Raw genomic sequence first — 12,337 nt, 5'->3', positions numbered from 1 at the left:
TTGAAGATCCCCTGGAGAAGGAAATGGCAGCCCACTCCAGTATTTGTGCCTGGAGAATTCCATGGACTGAGGAGCCTGGTGGGCTACAGTCCATGGGGTGGCAAAGAGTTGGACATGACTGAGCGACTAATACACTTTTCTCTGGGCTTCCATAATTTCTGTGCATATTTCTAATCTCTCAAATGTTTTTTGGATTTTTGGTGGCACAGCCTGTGGGATCTTAGTTTCTCAACCAGGGATTGAACCCAGTCCCTTTGCAGTGAGAACTCAAGAGTCCAAACCACTGGATAGCCAGGGAATTCCCTACCATTATCAGTTTTAATCTCTGTTAGATTTCAAGTTTCTTGAGGGCAGAGATTATGCCTATTCCAATTTGTTTCTCAACTGCCTATTAAATATGCATGTATATGAATATATAACGTGCAATTACTTATTATTTGATTCATAGATAAGTAACTAAGAGAGATGCTGAAGAGGGTGATCTGGATTCTCCTAAGACTGGGTGTCTGGTTGCTGGAGTTGAGAAAAAACAAAAGGGACAGCATGTAGTCACTTTGAAATGTAAGAATTTGAGAAAGCTTCTTAGAAAAAAAAATCAGATTCCATATTTGTTAGCTATTGCAACCCCACACACATGCTCAGGTATTCCAGGACAAGTGTTTTAGCAAATATCACTGTACGTGGTGACAGGAGCTAGAGGAGTTGGCTCAGGAGAGAGGACCATCTTTCTAGTTCTAGAGATGGGCTTGGCATCACTGCCAAAGTCAGTGGGACTAGGTAGTGGGGCTCCAGACCCCTGACCTCAGTTTTAGTCAGAGTTCTGCTTTCATTTCAATTTGAAGAAGGATTTCTACTGCTTAAAAAAATAAAAGCTGGGAGCATCGCAACCTTAAACCAAATAGCAATGCAGCCCACGTCCAGGCTGATTTGCCAGCTTCCCCAAGACTCATTTTCACTGGGGCTTTCTTCAATTAGGCCCTTTTTCTGGCATTTGATGCTATTCACAGTCAGAATCCACCCTTGTCACACTTGCTTGAGTTTCTGCCATGTTCTAGAAACTCTCGTTTGTTTGGATAGTTCTTTGGTGGGTCATTCTGGGAAGGTGCTTTCAGCCAAGTGCTGAAACTCCCTCATCAGGCGACAGGCATATCATCTCCCTCAGATTCGGGCAGTGAGAACCCTGTTCCACGGATAATTGTGTTAGCAATCAATAATCCTTTCACTGAGACTGGTTATTTTTACTTATTTATAGTGTTCATTGTGCAGCACGAAATGATGAGACTTCTAAATAACAGAAATAATACCACCTTGATTCCAAAATCAGGTTTTGGATTAGAATTCTAATTTAGTAGTGTGCTAAGAAATCTCAATAACCTCAGATATGCAGATGACATCACCCTTGTGGCAGAAAGTGAAGAGGAACTAAAAAGCCTCTTGATGAAAGTGAACGAGGAGAGTGAAAAAGTTGGCTTAAAGCTCAATATTCAGAAAACGAAGATCATGGCATCTGGTTCCATCATTTCATGGCAAATAGATGGGGAACAGTGGAAACAGTGTCAGACTTTATTTTGGGGGGCTCCAAAATCACTGCAGATGGTGATTGCAGCCATGAAATTAAAAGACGCTTACTCCTTGGAAGGAAAGTTATGACCAACCTAGATAGCATATTCAAAAGCAGAGACATTACTTTGCCGACTAAAGTCCGTCTAGTCAAGGCTATGGTTTTTCCAGTGGTCATGTATGGATGTGAGAGTTGGACTGCGGAGAAGGCTGAGCACTAAAGAATTGATGCTTTTAAACTGTGGTGTTGGAGAAGACTCTTGAGAGTCTTTGGACTGCAAGGAGATCCAACCAGTCCACCCTAAAGGAGATCAGTCCTGAATATTCATTGGAAGGACTGATGTTGAAGCTGAAACTCCAGTACTTTGGCCACCTGATGTGAAGAGTTGACTCATTGGAAAAGACTCTGATGCTGGGAGGGATTGGGGGCAGGAGGAGAAGGGGACGACAGAGGATGAGATGGCTGGGTGGCATCACCGACTCAATGGACATCGGTTTCAGTGAACTCCGGGAGTTGGTGATGGACAAGGAGGCCTGGTGTGTTACGATTCATGGGGCCGCAAAGAGTCGGACACGACTGAGCAGCTGGAATGAACTGAACTGAACTGAACTGAACTGAAGTGATGATGAACTCGTCATGTCTTTAACCACAGTGTCTTATTCCAAACGAGAGGAGTGGCAGGCGATGGCCTCAAGGGGAGGGTGATGATGGGATGGGAGGACGGGTTTGGGAGCAGGAGCTCTGGATGAGGAGGAAGAGCAGGTTCCATGGGTACAAGCTGCCAGCAGGCCTCGGGAGAGGCACCCCAGCAGGAAGACTCCGGATGTAGAGCAAGTCTGAGTGATGACAAGACCCAGGAGGAGACACTGCTGGGAGGTGGATGACAGAGTGCAGTAAGGTCAGTGGAGCTGAGGTCAGCTTTCCCGTAGCTGGTCGGATGGTTGACGAGGGGGCTGTGTGGGCCAATGGCTTTCTCCCCCGCCAGAGTGAATCTCCCAGGCTGTAATCGTATCCACCAGTGCCACTTCCTTCTTCGTGTTGTTCTTCCTGGAGTCCCCCTGCCTCAGTCCTCCTCTGGCCACTCACCTGTCCACTTTTCGTTCCCACACTTTGTGGATTCAGTCTCATCTGCTACTGTTTCCAGCTGATCTTTATCCTTGGAGAATTAGACCTTTAAAACTACAACTCTGTGGTCATTTGAATGAGGCTTGGGGAGGAGAGGAGATAAATCATGCATTCAGTCTGCCATATTCCCCCCTTTTTTTTCAATATCGTTAGGCTGAAGGAAAGTGATGACACTAAATAGTGAGACAAAATGGGAGACCCCCTAACTTTTGCAGGGGTGGTGGGTTACTCCTCCTTGTTAGAGGTCACTTGATTTCTTGTTTTGAAGACAGATTGTAGAGACTACTCTGGTGGCCTAGGGGTTAGGAACATGTGCTTCCACTGCTGAGGGCACAGGTTTGATCCCTGGTCAGGGAACTAAGATCCCAAAAGATGTGTGGCATGGCAAAAAAAGGAAAAAAAAAAAAAGCAGACTCTGAAGAATTGAGATGGACGGAACAAATGTCACAAATGAGATGAGACAAGTCAATGAGGACTCTCTAGACAGGAAATGATTTTGATTATAATTCACTCTGATTATAATTCACTCTTTGTCTTGATGGAAACTCACTGCTTACAAAAAAATGATAGTGGGAAGAATCTTTCTTCCTTTTTATTATTATTTAATAGTTTATTTTCCATACTTTCCTTCTGATTAACACAAAAGGTATTAATTACTAAATACTTAGCTTCCTCCTCAGCTACCACCAGCTGGACTGCACGTGGCATGTTTCCTCTGTAGACATGGGGCTCCTGTAGGCTTGAAGGACGACTTCGAGCCACTGCTCAGCTGCTTCCAGGAGATGGATAGTGTACACTTCGAGGACTTCTCTAAGCTCTGGATGAGTGTGAAGTTTGGAACCATCTTCTGCGATAGAATGAGAAATTTAGAAAAGAGCACGTCTGCAAAAGAAGCTTTGGCTTTGGCTTAGTGATATTTTTTACCTCCATACACCTTCCAGATCAGAACTGGTATTTTGTATCTGCTATATGGATTATATAGCACCCAACTGTGTCAACTAAAACAAAAGATTAGAGTTGCCCTGAAGGATTGGGATGAAATTTTAAAATTTCAGTAACATTTGATAAATGCACAACATTTTGAGGCAGCTTATATTTTTAGGAAGCTACGACTAGACAGAGCATTTCACTTTACAGCAATGCTTAAATTCCTGTCATACAGAATGAAGAAAAAATTTAATGAGCTGAAATTACTGAAGAATTTAAGGACCCAAATGATTGTATAATGAAACTTATCACTTATGATGTATTAGAGGAAATGATGAATGTTCATGACCATTATCAGAGAATGAAACATGTAACTTCAGCTGATAAGTCCAATCCAGAAAAATCCCTCAACTTGATAAAGGATGATTTTTTAAATAATATCAAGAACATAGCTTTGGAGCATCAGCAGTGGCACAAAGACAGAAAGAATCCACCTTAAAACTGAAAGTTAAAGATGGAGAAGAAAAGAGTGAGAGAAATTCACAACAATCAGAGAGATGTGAAAGGGCAGCATCATTAGCGAAAATAAAATCAAAGGCCTTTTCAGTTGTTGTTCAGGCATCAAAGTCAAAAAGGCACCGTCAGGTCAAAGTTGACTTTTCTGACTCTGATTCTGCACCCGGTTAAGTACATACCAAAGCAACTAGGAAAAGAAGAAACAAAGAAACGTTGAAACCAGCAGGAAGTGAAGTGTCTTCCAGAGCCAGAGGTGACATGCATAAGGAAGATAAATCTTTAAGTCTGAGTATGCCTGTGGTTATAGAAGAGGATGAGGAGAACAAAAGTTTTAGTGAAACAGAGTTCACTGCACCTAAGAGGAGAAGAAAACAGAGAACAAAAAGCCTGGTGCAGAGTACTCAATATTGAGGTCTCTGACAGAAAAGATTTATATAGGTTCATCTCTACCAATATTTTTGGACACCCCATGCGAAGAGCTGACTCATTAGAAAAGACCTTGAGACTGGGAAACACTGAAGGCAGGAGGAGAAGGGGATGACAGAGGAGATGGTTGGATGGCATCACTGACTCAATGGACATGGATTTGAGCAATTTCTGGGAGATGGTGAAGGACAGGGAGGCCTGGCATGCTGTAGTTGACAGCAACAACTACCATTTTTCTAGATTCCACATGACCCAGCAACTCTACTCCTGGGCATATACATGGAGAAAACCATGATTCTAAAACATACATGCACCTCAGTGTTTATTGTAGCGTTATATACAGTAGCCAGAACATGGAAGCAACCTAAGTGTCCATCAACAGAGGAATGGATAAAAAAGATGTGGCATATATATATACACATGGAATATTATTCAGCCATAACAAGGAATGAGATTTTGCCATTTGCAGAGACAGAGATTCTCTGGTGGCTCAGATGGTATAGAATCTGCCTGCAATGCGGGAGACCTGGGTTCAATCCCTGGGTTGGGAAGATCCCCTGGAGGAGGGCATGGAAACCACTCCAGTATTCTTGCCTGGAGAATCCTCATGGACAGAGAAGTCTGGAGGGCTGCAGTCCATGGGGTCACAAGGAGTTGGACACGACTGAGCGACTAAGCATAGCACAGAGATGTGGATGGACCTAGGGACTGTCATACAGAGTGAAGTTAGAAAGAGAAAACCAAATATTGTACATTAACACATATGTGTGTAATCGACTATATTTTGAAGATAGGGTGTGAAGCACTTGATAAGATTTGCTTCAGATGTGAAATGAAAGCTTATTGGGCAGAGTTCAAATAGAAAATATTTGTGTTTAACAGTGGGTGAATTACAGTGTGTCCAAGTACTGGTTACCTATTATATTAAAGTAAGCTATTTGTATTGCTGACTTGATTATAATAAAATAATAGCATTAAGTTGTAAAAAACAAACAAACAAACAACTTAGCTTCCCTGATAGCTCAGTTGGTAAAGAATCCAACTGCAAGGCAGAATATCCAAGTTCGATTCCTGGGTTGAAATGATCCCCTGGAGAAGGGAAAGGCATTGCTGCTAAGTTGCTTCAGTCGTGTCCGACTCTGTGCAATCCCATAGACGGCAGCCCAACAGGCTCCCTTGTCCATGGGATTCTCCAGGAGTGGGTTGCCATTTCCTTCTCCAATGCATGAAATTGAAAAGTGAAAGTGAAGTCGTTCAGTTGTGTCCGACTCTTCACGACCCCATGGACTGTAGCCTACCAGGCTGCTCCATCCGTGGAATTTTCCAGGCAAGAGTACTGGAGTAGGGTGCCATTGCCTTCTCCAAGGAAAGGCTACCCACTCCAGTATTCTGGCCTAGAGAATTCCATGGTGTTTTTAGTTCATGGGGTCACAAACTGAGTTTGTGGACACAACTGAGCAACTTTCACTTAGGATACCAGAACTAAAATCCTGTGATGCTCAGCTTAGTTTAAGATCAGTTTTGACTGTTTAGAAAAAGTGATCTCATATAGGCAGCCACAGGAAAATTCATTTCACTGAGAATTACACAAGCAATTAACTGTTGTTTCAGCTCCCATCACAGGTCAGCTAAAGGAATGAGCCTGTCCTGAGTGTTCAGTGTGGTGGCCAGATGAGCGTTATTCTTCACGTAGATGAATATTGCTCCGAAATGAAGCTCCGTTCTCTTCAGGAAACACTGATTGAACTGTTGCAAGTTCTATGTCTGCACTGATGAAACAAAGATGAATGAACGAGTCCCTCAAGCCCTTGAGGTCAAGGGGAACATGGAGACGTGATGGCGAGTGGGCGATAGGCTTCCTGTGGCAGCACAGGCGCCCACAATCGCCCTGATGGAGGCCGTGCACGGGCCCTCCCGCACACCCATCCGCAGAGAGCTGCCGGTCAGATGTTGTCTAGACATGGCGCCACTTCTCTGCTTCCTCGGAACACTCTCTCCCTGAGAAGCTCCTGCCGGTGGCTGTTGCTCATCTCCTGCCCCAGCACCCCCCACCATGCCCTGTGTCTTATCTCTGGGGCAGGGACTGGGTGCTTTCCCAGGTGGGAGATGAGCTGGGGTGGGGCCAGCGGCTGCTTTTCTCAGCTGGTCTGGACTTTTTCTTTCTCTTTGACGCCAAACAGACCCGTCAGGGAGAACCAGCCTCTGCTCTGGCCTCCTCACGGTCCAGGCTCCACTATCTCATCGCCCATCTGCCCGGAGGTTGCCTCCCTGCTCCACACACCAGCCATTGTGGTCCTCTTTTTAGCCAGATCTCCTCATTCATGTACTCAGAACTCTGGAGGGCGGTGGGGAGCTGCCATCTCGCTCGCAGTCAAGGCCCCCATCCTCACAGGCAGCCATGGGTCTGACCTCCAATGCTGGCTCTTCCAGTGTACCTCCATCTTGCTACAGGACTTCCCTGGTGGCTCAGACAGTAAAGAATCTGCTCGCAATGCAGGAGACCCAGGTTTGAGACCCAGGTTCGATTCCTGGGTTGGGAAGATCCCCTGGAAGAGGGCATGACAACCCACTCCAATACTCTTGCCTGGTGAATCCCCATGGACAGAGGAGCCTGGTGGACTCAGTCCATAGATTGCCAAGAGTCGGACACAATTAAGCAACTGAGCAGCACACATCTTGCTATGTTGGATTAGCCTGTGGGGTGAACCAAGAGAGAAGGCTCCCACCATATTATTGCTGGGTGGTGGGGGCATCCCACTCATATATCCAGTGGTTTTCAGGACAGTTTCCAGGGGCAGGAGGCGGCCTGAGACCTCCTCTGGCAGAGGGAGATCCAAAGAGGGACCCGGAGTAGGGGCTCTGTGTTCCCAGTAGTTCTGAACCAGACAGGACAAAATCACACATATGTCTCTTGTTAGTGCCAGAGGGTGTTCTTGGGGAACCACAGGCATTTCTTCAAACCCTCAGAATAACTCTGCAGGACTAGGTGGTGGATTCCCATTGTACACATGGGGAAATCAAGGCTCAGAGGTGTCACATTACCTGACTCAGCCCCAGGGCTCGGAGAGGCCAGTTTCTGAACAGATCTGTCGGCCCCCGTTTACTCTGCAGCACCAGGCTATCCTCTCCCAGCAGGTTGGGGGTCTCATACAAGGACCATCTCCTCAAAAGAGGACCTCAGGCATTTGTCAGGCTGCAGAGCTTCAAATACAGAACGTAGATGTCTCCTCTTTTGTGTTCTTATCCACATTTTCTTATTTATATTCTCCTTATGTTTGATCCATCAAATGGAAATATCCCTTCAGGAAGAATCCTGCTGTTGTCTGGGTGGACTAGATGCCGGTGAGAAGAAAATTTAAAGTTCAGTTCAGTTCAGTCGCTCAGTCATGTCCGACTCTCTGCGACCCCATGAACCTCAGCTCCCTAGGCCTCCCTGTCCATCACCAAATTTGTCTCATCCTCTGTCGGCCCCTTCTCCTCCTGCCTTCAATCTTTCCCAGCATCAGGGTATTTTCAAATGAGTCATTTCTTTGCATCAGGTAGCCAAAGTATTGGAGTTTCAGCTTCAACATCAGTCCTTCCAATGAACACCCAGGACTGATCTCCTTTAGGATGGACTGGTTGGATCTCCTTGCAATCCAAAGGACCCTCAAGAGTCTTCTCCAACACCACAATTCAAAAGCATCAATTCTTCAGTGCTCAGCTTTCTTTATAGTCCAACTCTGACGTCCATACATGACCACTGGAAAAACCATAACCTTGACTAGATGGACCTTTGTTGACAAAGTAATGTCTCTGCTTTTTAATATGCTGTCTAGGTTGGTCATAACTTTCCTTCCAAGGAGTAAGCGTCTTTTAATTTCATGGCTGCAATCACCATCTGCAGAGCCCAGAATAATAAAGTCAGCCACTGTTTCCACTGTTTCCCCATCTATTTGCCATGAAATGATGGGACCAGATACCATGATCTTCGTTTTCTGAATGTTGAGCTTTAAGCCAACTTTTTCACTCTCCTCTTTCACTTTCATCAAGAGGCTCTTTAGTTCTTCTTCACTTTCTGCCATACGCGTGCAATACTGACAGCTGTACTGGAGCGCATTGACCCCAGCTGCTTCATGACGGCTGGTTGTTTCAGCCCTGAAGGTCCATCCCACGCTGGGACTTCTGACACTGACTGATTTTTCTAGCCCCGTTGATGGGCTAGAGAATGTCCTGGTGTGAGTTTCAGCAGTTAGTACTCACAGGATCTGGTTAGAGAAGATGGTGATTGGGAAGATGAGCATATGGTACCAGGAAGGTGTGTGTGTGACTCAGTCAGTGGTGAGACAACTTCAGAGTCCAGGCTGAACCCAGAACTCACCTGGCTAGCGGTGCCTGACACATAGAACAGTGTTAGAAGATGATACAAACCAGATGGCGCTAGTGGTAAAGAACACGCCTGCCAATGCAGGAGACATGAGACATAAGAGGGTTCAATCCCTGGGTGGGGAAGATCCCCTGGAGGAGGAAATGGCAACCCACTCCAGTATTCGTGCCTGGAGAATCCCCATAGACAGAAGAACCTAGAGGGCTACTATTCATGGAGTTGCAAAGAGTCGGATACAACAGAAGCCAGCAGCCTGGGGACCTGAGGAGCCTTGAGAAGCCCCCTCCATTATAACATGGTGGTGATGGAACCCATGGCGTGATCCTAGAACCCACGGTGTTGACCCTGGGCCATCATGGGTGAATTTTGGCAGCTGCTCTCTGTTTGAAAGACCTGACTCACATAATAGATGATCAATATTTTTAACACTATGAGTATAATTATTTTCATTGTTCTTAGAGACAAACCAGAATCCTCTTAAAAACACAATTGGGTGGAGTGGCTCCTTCGTTGGGGGCTGTATGTGAGACAGGGGGTCTGTAGTGGGTGGGGTGGGGGCGGCATCGTGCTCAGAGCACTGAGACCTCCAGAGATGAGTTATTTTATCATAGTGATCAGTGACATTGTTTTTCATACTTTTACCTTTTATTTTGTATTGGGTAGCAGCTGATTAACAATATTGTGAGAGTTTCAGGTAAATAGTGAAAGGACTCAGCCACACATACACATGTGTCCATTCTCCCCAAACTCCCCTCCTATCCAGGCAGCCACTTAACTTGAGCAGAGTTCCTTTTGCGGTGCAGGGAGGTCCTTGTTGGTTCTCCATTTTAAATATAGCACCGTTACACGTCCGTCCCAAACTCCCTAACTCTCTCTTCCCTCTTCTTCCCCAGTTCCAGCCATAAGCTTTTTCTCTGTGAGTCTTTCTGTTTTGTAAGCTCACTTGTATCATCTCTTTTTAGACTTCACATCGAAGGTATGTCATATGATACTTCTCCTTCTCTGTCTGACTTACTTCACTCGGTATGACAATCTCTAGGTCCATGCATGTTGCTCAGAGATGAGTTTTCAAGAAACCCCTGTGGAACAGTGCAGAGGACAGAGGACGGGAAGCTGGAGGAGGCTCCTGTGAGGCTCCAGGAAGGCAGGCCCTGGGGCAGAGCGAGGCTGTGGAGGAGGATGCCTGCTCATGCAGGCGCTGCTGGAAAAAGCTGGGTGACTCATTCGATGTGGAGATCAGGGCAGTGTGGTTCTGCTGTCTGGATGAGCAGTGGGTGGAGATGACATCCCACCCCACGGGCCGCACAAGGAGATGGTGGATCTGTCTGGGTACTGACTGTTGCTTGGACGGGGACAGGTTCAGGAAGAGGTGACAGTGTGCCCCAGTAGGTGGGGGGGCTTTCTGGGTGTGGACCAGAAGCTCCAAGGGAGAGCACGTGGGATGAGGAAGCAGGTATGGGGAGAGAGGAGAGTTAGGAAGGAAGGTGGGAGACCATCCAATAGCTCCGTCCTCGGCTTAGAAACAGGAAAACTCCCTGTGGGTCTCTCTGCTTCCCCAGAGAGCAATCATCTCACATTTAAGTGACACCTGGGTTGGGAAGATCCCTTGGAGGAGGGCATGGCAACCCACTCCAGCATTCTTGCCTGGAGAATCCCATGGATAGAGGAGCCTGGTGGATACAGTCCACAGGGTCACAAAGAGTCTGACCCGCCTGAAGTGGCTCAGCATGCACTTTTCCTCATGCTTTCTAATGTTTTGTTGTTTAGTCGTGCGGTCGTGTCCAACTATTTTACAACCTCATGTTTTAAGTTACACCAAATGTTTTTTACAAATACGTGAGGTATAAATTATAAGTAAAAAGATCAGTTTCTTGATTCCGCTGGATTTTAGGCCTTCTTTCCTAAATATTGTAACTAGAAGAGCTCTGGGCACATTATACACAGAATGTACAACACCAAGAGCTAGTGGACTTGGATGATGAGGACCTGTCAGTGTAGGTTCATCAACTGAAACATACGCACCACCTGGTGGGTGACATTGATAATTGGGGGGTGGGGGCTGTTATGTGGGGGGCAGTGGGTACATGGAAAATCTCTCTACCTTCTGCACCCTGGGATTTCTTTGGAAGGAATGATGCTAAAGCTGAAACTCCAGTACTTTGGCCACCTCACGTGAAGAGTTGACTCATTGGAAAAGCCTCTGATGCTGGGAGGGATTGGGGGCAGGAGGAGAAGGGGACGACCCAGGATGAGATGGCTGGATGGCATCACGGACTCGATGGACGTGAGTCTGAGTGAACTCCAGGAGATGGTGATGAACAGGGAGGCCTGGCGTGCTGCAATTCATGGGGTCGCAAAGAGTCGGACACGACTGAGCGACTGAACTGAACTGAACTGAATTTTGCTGCTAACCTGAAACTGCTCTCAGAATAAAGTCTATTGTAAACATGTAAGCCCCAAAATGAGAGGGCCACACCAGCCAAGCTTCGTGTCCTGTGCAGCGCTTGCTGCCGCCCTTGATGGCTGGTCTCATTGTGAGTCTGTGCGCCTACCCCTGCCCTGTCGGTCCCCCAGGTCCTGAAAAGGCTTTGTGTCCTGAGCTCGAGGGACTGGGGAACCTCCGCAGACACATGTGAGTGGACACTACATTCTGATCCACAGCCTATCAGAGAAGATGGTTCTTCATCTAGGAAGTCATGTGAGTTTCCAAAATCACCCAAGATGGAGACTGAAGCGGGAACCTGGGAGGGGGAGGGGGGCGTCTTTGTATTCATTGTCACCTGAGGGAAGCATTCTGATTTATGAACCACTGCAGACCATCTGCGGGCTTTGAAATCAATTTCATGGGTCACACCCAGAATTTTCTAAATAATAAGAATAATACAGAAATAAAACATCAGAACACATGGCATTTTGCAAGGTATTGCTTTGTACAGATTTTGTTTTAGATACTTGTGTGTGTGTATGTGCGTGTGAGATGATATAAAACCGATTTCCTCCAGTGAGTCACGGCCAAAAAGGGTGAGGAATATTCAGCTTCAGAAGTTACTGCTGACAGAGGTTGGGTGACCAGGCTCAGACTGTCAGGTTCTGCCTCTGGTCCAGACGGCAGTTTTATGAAGGCAAATCTTCCTTCCCGCCCTACCTTTGTCTTTCAGGGCCTCTGCCCAGATCTGCCCCAAAGTCAGGAAGGAGTGACACGAGCACCTCCATAGGATAGACAGGAGTGGAGGGGGCTGGAAGGTCGCTGGTGGTCGGTGCCTGGGGACCAGCTTGCGGGCAAGAGCATCTCATTGTCACTGCCCCTCCGCTTATGTCCGGAGAGCTCCCACCCCCACCCCTCAGCCCCCACCCTGTTGCTTGGCTGCAGACTTGGGGATGAAGTTAGTCTTGATGTTGGCTGAGATAGGCTTCCG

The 12,337-nt window shown here is 46.7% G+C and overlaps 1 pseudogene; it reads left to right on the top strand.

Moving 5' to 3' along the window:
* The first annotated feature begins 2,328 nt into the window (after positions 1-2,328).
* On the top strand, positions 2,329-4,614 carry LOC120883223 (annotated as a pseudogene).
* Positions 4,615-12,337: the final 7,723 nt, after the last annotated feature.

Source organism: Oryx dammah, unplaced genomic scaffold (assembly GCF_014754425.2).
Source record: "Oryx dammah isolate SB20612 unplaced genomic scaffold, SCBI_Odam_1.1 HiC_scaffold_24, whole genome shotgun sequence".
Classification (NCBI taxonomy): Eukaryota; Metazoa; Chordata; class Mammalia; order Artiodactyla; family Bovidae; genus Oryx; species Oryx dammah.
This window is presented reverse-complemented; position numbering and strand designations above follow the sequence as displayed.